At 35.8% G+C, this 7906-nt stretch overlaps 1 pseudogene; it reads right to left on the bottom strand.

Moving 5' to 3' along the window:
- Positions 1-613: 613 nt before the first annotated feature.
- On the bottom strand, positions 614-7906 carry LOC108749762 (annotated as a pseudogene).

Raw genomic sequence — 7906 nt, forward strand, 5'->3', positions numbered from 1 at the left:
TATCTTTAAGATTTATCTAAAAGATGTCTTTTAGATGACTTTTAGGCAAGTTTTAAAAACGTCTTTTTTTAGAATGTCTTTTATATATTCTTTTTAAAATGTCTTTAAAACTTGTTTAATAGACATCTTGAAGACGACTTTTAGTCATATCCTATTAAGTCATCTTTTTTAAAATGTCTTTTAAACATATCCTTTTAAGACATTTTTTAGGACAAGAATAAGACGTATTGCAGTTTTGTTATAATTCGTAAACCAGCGATGTCACGTACCGAATGTGATAGTTCGCGGATAAAAATAACGTAATTGTCAGTGTCAATGATATCACTGATGTCAGTGGTGTCAGTGGTATACGTGGTGTACGTCGCTTATTACTAGAGCTATCCCTGATGCCCAACCTGTAGAGACAAGTTTTCAACAGAGCTACTAATTTTCGATTGCAGAAAGGCAACAAATTGTTTGTTACAAACATAAAGTTTGTATTATCTAACATTGTTCAGCAAATTGCTGTCAAAAATATGATAAAGCCTGCTAGACATGCTATGCCAGCAGATTGACGGCAGAAACCGAACAAAGTCCTGCATAACCTGACGGCAGGTTAAGAGCAGAATTTTATTCAAGCAGATTCTGCTCGGTTTCTGTCACCAATCTGCTGATACAGCCTGTCAGCAGACTTTGTCGACAAATCTATAGCCAAATGAGAACATAAATAGCTATGATTTTGTAGTCATTTCTACAAAACAGATTTTGACTTCAGGGGAGGCGCACGATTTCGAAAGTCATTTCGTGTGAAAGTCGTGCGCCCTTAAGCAAGAGGGGAGATGGGATAAAAGTCACTTTGCATGGAAGTCATGCGCCCTTAGCAGGGAGGGGAGGTGGTAAAAGTCATTTTGCGTGAAAAGTTGTATTCCTTGAATTCGTCTACCTTGCCCCCTCTCCACCCCTCCCCTCTTTCTTCCCCTTCCTCTCTTTTCCTCGCTTCCCCCCTCCCTCTCTCTCTCTCTAAATCTCTATCTTCTTCGTCTAGGATTGTTCATAAGAAAGAAGCTACCAACCGTGAAACGCTAAAAATATGGGATGGTATTTATAGTCTATTTATGGTATATATTAAAACTGTCTTAAACATAATATCTTAAGATGCTAATACAGTTCTCGGATTGATTTAACACATCTTAAGACTTTACATAAGATAGTATTAAGGATTGCCGCAGACAAAATTTCTGTAATAGTAACCTTAAGACGTGAACTTAAGCAAATGAGCCAATCAGGATACTGCTGTAGATGTACGCACTCTAAGGGAAATAGAAATAGCAATACACTTATCCATAAGGCGAGTTTCAACGGTTGAAATTCATCTTATTGCGAGATTATATGGATAAATTTACTGTTATTTCCATTTCCGGATTTTCCTCTTAGTACAAATAGACATATTCATTCCTAGATCGTTTAAAAATTATGCCATTTAACTATACAAAATATATCTTCGATTTATGCGCTATCTAACTATGCAAAATATATCATTTCCAAGCAACGATTTTTGCACTTCAACCCTTATAACATTTCCCCTTGGAGAAAACAGACCTATTCATTCCTGAGCTCTTTAAAATTGCAAAATTAAGCCATCTAACTATGCAAAATATATCTTCGATTTATGCGCTACCATTTCCAAGCAATTTCGATTTTTGCGCTGCAACTCTTAAGGTACTCCCCACGTCTGTCTAGCAGGCCCCCTCACTTAACCAAATCTTCATAAATAAATTATATATTAATATGCTATTTATACGCTCTCAATATCCGTAAAAATAATTTTTATGTTTAGCTAAAAAGAAATTTTTTTGGGGGCCTGAGTTAGCTGTCAGTCAGCCCTCCCCCCCCTCCCGCCCCACACGTGTTAACAATCGATTTGAAAACTCAATAACACAGGATTTATGCGCAAATTTTCAGTCTCAATTTTTTCGCTGCATCCGTTAAGGCACTTTCCTCAGAAAGCAAACAGTCATTATATTCATCCCTAAATCGTTTAAAATTGCAAAATTACGCTAACTATGTCTTCAATTTATGCGCTACGATTTTCCAAGCAATTTCGATTTTTATGATGTATTATACTTATACCCTTAACGGACTTCCCATGTCTGCCTAGCCATCCTTCACCTTTCCCCAACCCATTTAACCAAATCTTCATGAATAAATTATATATTAATGTGCTATTTATATGCTCTCAAAATTCGCAAAAAAATATTTGCGTTCATTTCGTTTAACTAAACAAAATTTTTTTTTCTGGGGGGCTGAGTGGCCTCTCAGTAAAACCTCCCTCCACGTTAATAACAAACGATTCGAAAAATCAAATGCACAAGATTTATGCGCTATTTATATTAACATCCTTTTAATTTTTGCGTTGAATCTCTTAAGCCACTTCCCTCTTGGAGCTTTCAATTCGGTCCGAATAAATGGTCTTGATGGGTTTTAGTAATCATTTTGACTATTAAAATTTTATATGACATATTGCAGAACTCTTTCGGAATTGTTATTTATGAGATGTGAAAGGTTGAAACATTTCTGAAAACTATCCTGAATAATTAATATCTCATTGTATGATATCATTTGGCACAGTTTAGTTCAAAAATTGAGACAAAAATAACTCCTTTTTCGGAGATCACTCTTTTAAGTTCGAATTCGGTATCAGCATTCCCGAAAACTCTTTAGTACATTTCGCTGAAATCGGAAGATTTTTAGCATTTCTGTTCGCCATATTGGTCCAGCTATTATGAATTTTCAAATTTTGGATACGGATTCAAAGCGACCCCGAAAACGATTTAATACTATATTTTGCTGAAATCGGAAGATTTTTAGCATTTCCGTCCATCAATTGATTTACTCATTACTTGTGTAACGAAGTTACAGTTACAAATTACTTTTTGGGTAAATTTATTGGTAACTGCGTTACTTCTTTTTGATAAATGTAATAGTAACGTAGTTACATTTTTTTTTATAACAATAACAAATTTTTTTCTGCTTTAAAGCATATTTTACAACTTTCCACACAAAGCGACTTTCACCTCCTCCCCTGCTTGAGGACTCACAACTTTCATCTGAAGGAGGGGGAGTCACTTTAGGTGAAAATCGTGCGTCTCCAATCAGGGGGGGGAGGTGAGGTGGGAGTCGCTTTAGATAAAAATCGTGCGCCGCCAAGCAGGAGGGGAAGTGGGGTGAGAATCAAAAATTTTTATTTTATGTAGCAGAAATATGATTTTTGCTTCGTTATTTCTTAAACTTCTTTTATTTATAATTTTTTAACGAGTGACGTCCGACAGTTAAAATTTCTCAAGAACACTAAGGGTCAAAATATATGTCGAGGTCAAAGTCATAGAGGGGGACTCCACTAAATTACTTATTTATCACTTTTAAAAGTCGATAACTAATAATGGTAATTTGGATAATGGAACGCAAACAAAAAACAAAGATCAACAATAATAATTTAAGGTTGAATTTTTATGTAATAGAGAGAAAGAGGAAGCATTACGTCTTTTTAAATAAAAGGTCATAAGATAAAGTGTCATTTTGTAAATTTATATCATGCTTTTGTTTCTTTATATAAATCATTTCTGACAATAGTCTTTTATTTAAAATTTATTCTTTGTTTAATATTTTTATGTTGTCCTAATCAAAATCATGGGATGTCTCTATTCGGTGACAACAGAAGACTGAGTTGTGTTCCTGTTAATATAGTTTCTGTGTTTTGACATCCGCACTTTCAAATCATCTATTGATTTGGCCCACGTATGAGGCATCACAATCTCTGCAGTCTATTGTATAGACTACATGCGAATTAGATAACATAGGCAATGAATCTTTCAAAACTTTTATTTATTTAATTTGTTGATACCTTTATACGCCATACTCACACCAGGAATGTTTTTAATAAAATTTTTTATTTTTTCAGTAACAAACAGAATAAATACCGTAAAGAACTTTTGTTTAATGTTCTCATCAGATGATTCATATTTATCTTGAGAATTTAATTATTGAAATTTTTTATGGACTCTCTTTTTAATTGTTGAGAAGATTAAATTACTAGGATAATCATTATTTAATAAGTTAATTATATTATCAAAATTTTTAACATGAAACATTGGATGTGATAATATCCTATCGTCTAATCCAATAATTGTGCCAATTTTCTGAGATAAAGGATGCCAAGAAAAATAATTTAGAAAACGACCTGAAAATGTAAGCTTACGGTACAAATAAAAAATGAGATAATTATCCTTTTTAATTAAACTCACATGTAAAAAGTTTAGTGAGTTCCGCTCATATTCCCATAGTGAATTTCAATCGTGGATGATATGAATTAAAAATATCTAGAATTTCATTAGTGTTTGAAGAATCAGTAATCATAGCAATGTTGTCCACGTATCTTATATAAAAGGAAGGAATGAAGAAAGCTTTTTTAACGAACACAACTCTAAGTCTTGCATAATAAGGTCAGCTATTATAGGGAATAATGGAGAACCCATAGGAACTCCAAACGTCTGTTTATAAAACGAGGAGCACAGATTCTTGCATAATGCATAAACACATAAGGCATAAGAAATTCAATCAATCAGAGTTCTTTATTTTATGGAAAGAAAGAAAACGAAGGACTTTAATTGGTACATTTTCTTATGCATTACATGTTATGCGTTATGTAAAAATCTGTGCTCCTCGATTAAAACTTATTGTCAAAAACAGAAAACGTAAAATTAAATGCTTTAAAAAATTCCGATTTTGATATGTTAGTGTTTCGTTCAATAAGGTACCATCTCTTTGAGACACTTTCAAGGACTAAATCAACTGTTATTATTATTATTATTATTAGGCGTTAGGAACTCGAAAGCTCATTGCCGCAAATACCAAATCCCGCCACTGTTCCCGTCCCTGAGCCAGATCCCTCCATTTGTGACCCTCGTACCCCATTTCGTTAAGGTCCATTCTAATATTTTCTTCCCATCTACGTCTTGGTCTACCCAATGGTCTTTTCCCATCCGGTTTACCAATTAGTACTTTATATGCAATTCGATTCTCATCCATACGCGCCGCGTGACCTGCCCATCTTAATCGACGCGATTTTATGACATTAATAATATCCGGACTATTATATAATTGATGTAATTCTGCGTTGTGTAATTTTCTCCATTCGCCCGTTTCCTCATCGCGTTTTGCCCCGATGATTTTTCGAAGTACTTTATTTTCGAAAGCCCTAAATCTTTTCTCGTCTTGTAATGTAAGTGACCACGCTTCGCTGCCATAAAGGACTACCGGTAAAATAATCGTTCTGTAAATTCTAATTTTTAAGCGCCTAGACAATATCCGCGAACCGAGTAGTTTCTTAACCGAATAGAAGCACGCATTCCCCAAATTAATTCTTCTCTTGAGCTCTTCTCTTATTTCATTAGTTTGGTTTAAAATCGATCCTAAATACTTAAAATTGCTAACCCGTTCAAAAATTTTATCACAGACGACCAGGTTTCCGTTATTATGAATATTCTGAATTCTATCAGTGACCATATATTTAGTTTTTTCAACGTTTATTTGCAGCCCCAGTTCTTTCGTTTTATCTAATAGAATTTTAGCGTTATTTATTAGTGTTTCTTTATTATCTCCCAACAAAGCAATATCGTCCGCATATGTTAATATTTGTGTTGTACCGTTCAACTGCAAACCATCATTACTCTTCTGCATTTCTTTAATAGCATATTCCAATACTAGATTAAACAGAAGAGGTGACAATGCATCCCCCTGCTTTAATCCGCTATGAATATTAAAAGTTTCCGACATTTGATTACCTATTCTTACTCTACCTCTGGTATCTTTTAAACAAACTTGGACTAAGTTAGCCAATTTTTTGGGTATCCCCCACCGAGTTAAAATTTCATACATTTTCTCCCGTTTTATCGAATCATACGCTTTTTTAAAATCAATGTAAAGTTGATGTACCGATTGGTCGAATTCCCATTTTTTCTCCAAGATTTGCCGAATAGTAAAGATTTGGTCCGCAGTCGATCTATTTCTCCTAAAGCCGCATTGATGATCTCCAATTATCTCATCTGCATATGGTACAAGCCTCATTAATAAAATATTCGACAGAATTTTATAGCATGTAGGTAAAAGTGAGATACCCCGGTAATTATTACAACTCATTTTGTCCCCCTTTTTGAAAATCGGGATTATAATTGAATCTTTCCATTGTTCCGGCAATGCTTCTTTATTCCATATTAAGATAATTAATTTCTGAATTTCTTCTATCAATCTACTTCCCCCCCATTTAATCAGTTCCGCCGGAATCAAGTCATTACCCGGTGCTTTGTGATTTTTTAATTTTTTAATCGCGCTTTCTACTTCTGAAATTGTCGGTTCGTTAATCCTAGGTTCAGCCGTGTGATACTCAAAATTCTCTATTTCCCGGTCGTTTTCAGATTCGACATTCAATAACCGATCAAAATAATTTTTCCATGTGTTTAAAACTGCCGTTGTATCCGTAACTAAATTATCGTTCTCATCTTTCACCATTTCCGTCCTAGCTTGGAATCCCTTTCTAAAATTATTTATCCCCATGTACGTGCCTCGTACGTTACTGCTTTTACAATTTTCATCTATTTCTTCAATTTTACGTTTTAAGTATTGACGCTTCTTAATTTTAAACATATTATGAGCCTCTTGCCTAATATTAAGAAACTGATCCCGAGTTTCCTTCGTATTTTGAGCCAACCACGTGATGCGCGCTTCGTTTCGTACTTTAACAATTTTTACGCATTCTTCGTCAAACCACGGCTTGTTTTTGTTCCTTTTACAAAAACCAACCGTGGCCTCCGCCGATTTTACTATCGCGTCTCGTACGTTTTCCCAGTGTTTATCAACCGTGTTATCATCCGATTCATCTATTTCCTTTGAAGCCGCGAGTCTATTCGTTACTTCGACCGCGTATTTTATTCCGTTTTCTCCCTCGATCAAACCTTGTACATTTAGACGTTTAGTTCCAAACAACTGCCCGTTAGTTTTGTTTAGCGAAAGACGTTCCCTGATTTTGGCAATTACCAAGAGGTGATCCGAGTCGCAATCCGCCCCCCTATAAGACCTGACATCGAGTACGTTCGTGTGACGCCGTTTATCTGCAAGAACGTGATCAATTTGGTTACGCGTGCCTCCATCCGGGGAAATCCAAGTTTGTTTATGGATATTTTTGTGTTTAAAATACGTGCTTTTGACGATAAGATTTTTGCCGGTCGCAAAGTTAATTACCCTCACTCCGTTATCGTTACTTTCCTCGTGCAAACTTTCGAGCCCGATCGTTGGTCTAAAAATGTCCTCTTTACCGATTTTCGCGTTAAAATCTCCCACGACTATTTTCATGTAATCGTTCGGTAATTGATCCACGAGGTGTTCGAGTTCTTCGTAGAACCCGTCTTTAATTTCGCCATCTTTATCTTCCGTCGGCGCGTGTACGTTGATTATCGCGATCTTGTACCATCGGCCCTGCACAACGAGCAATCCTAATCTTTCGTTTATAAATTTAATGTCTTTTACCGCGGATAAGATTTTCCTATTAATCATAAAACCGATGCCAAGACTATGGCCAAGACTATATCTCCGACCCTCCATAGTGAAGCGTGTACGAACCCGCATTAAGCGAACCCTCCCCGGCCCATCTTGTTTCTTGCAACGCGACAACTTCTACCCCGTACCTTTCGACCTCCCCGACCATCGATTGAAACGCCCCAGGTCTGTAAAGACTTCGGACGTTCCACGTACCCACTTTGAAGTCTCTCCCGCGTTTTGACTTTATACGACATGAGTTCCCCGAGGTAGTCCCCACCCGGAGATCCGAACGGGAAACTAGTTTACCTCCGGAAAATTTTACCCCAGAAGAATCCAT

This window comes from Trachymyrmex septentrionalis, unplaced genomic scaffold (assembly GCF_001594115.1).
Source record: "Trachymyrmex septentrionalis isolate Tsep2-gDNA-1 unplaced genomic scaffold, Tsep1.0 scaffold312, whole genome shotgun sequence".
NCBI classification, from domain to species: Eukaryota; Metazoa; Arthropoda; class Insecta; order Hymenoptera; family Formicidae; genus Trachymyrmex; species Trachymyrmex septentrionalis.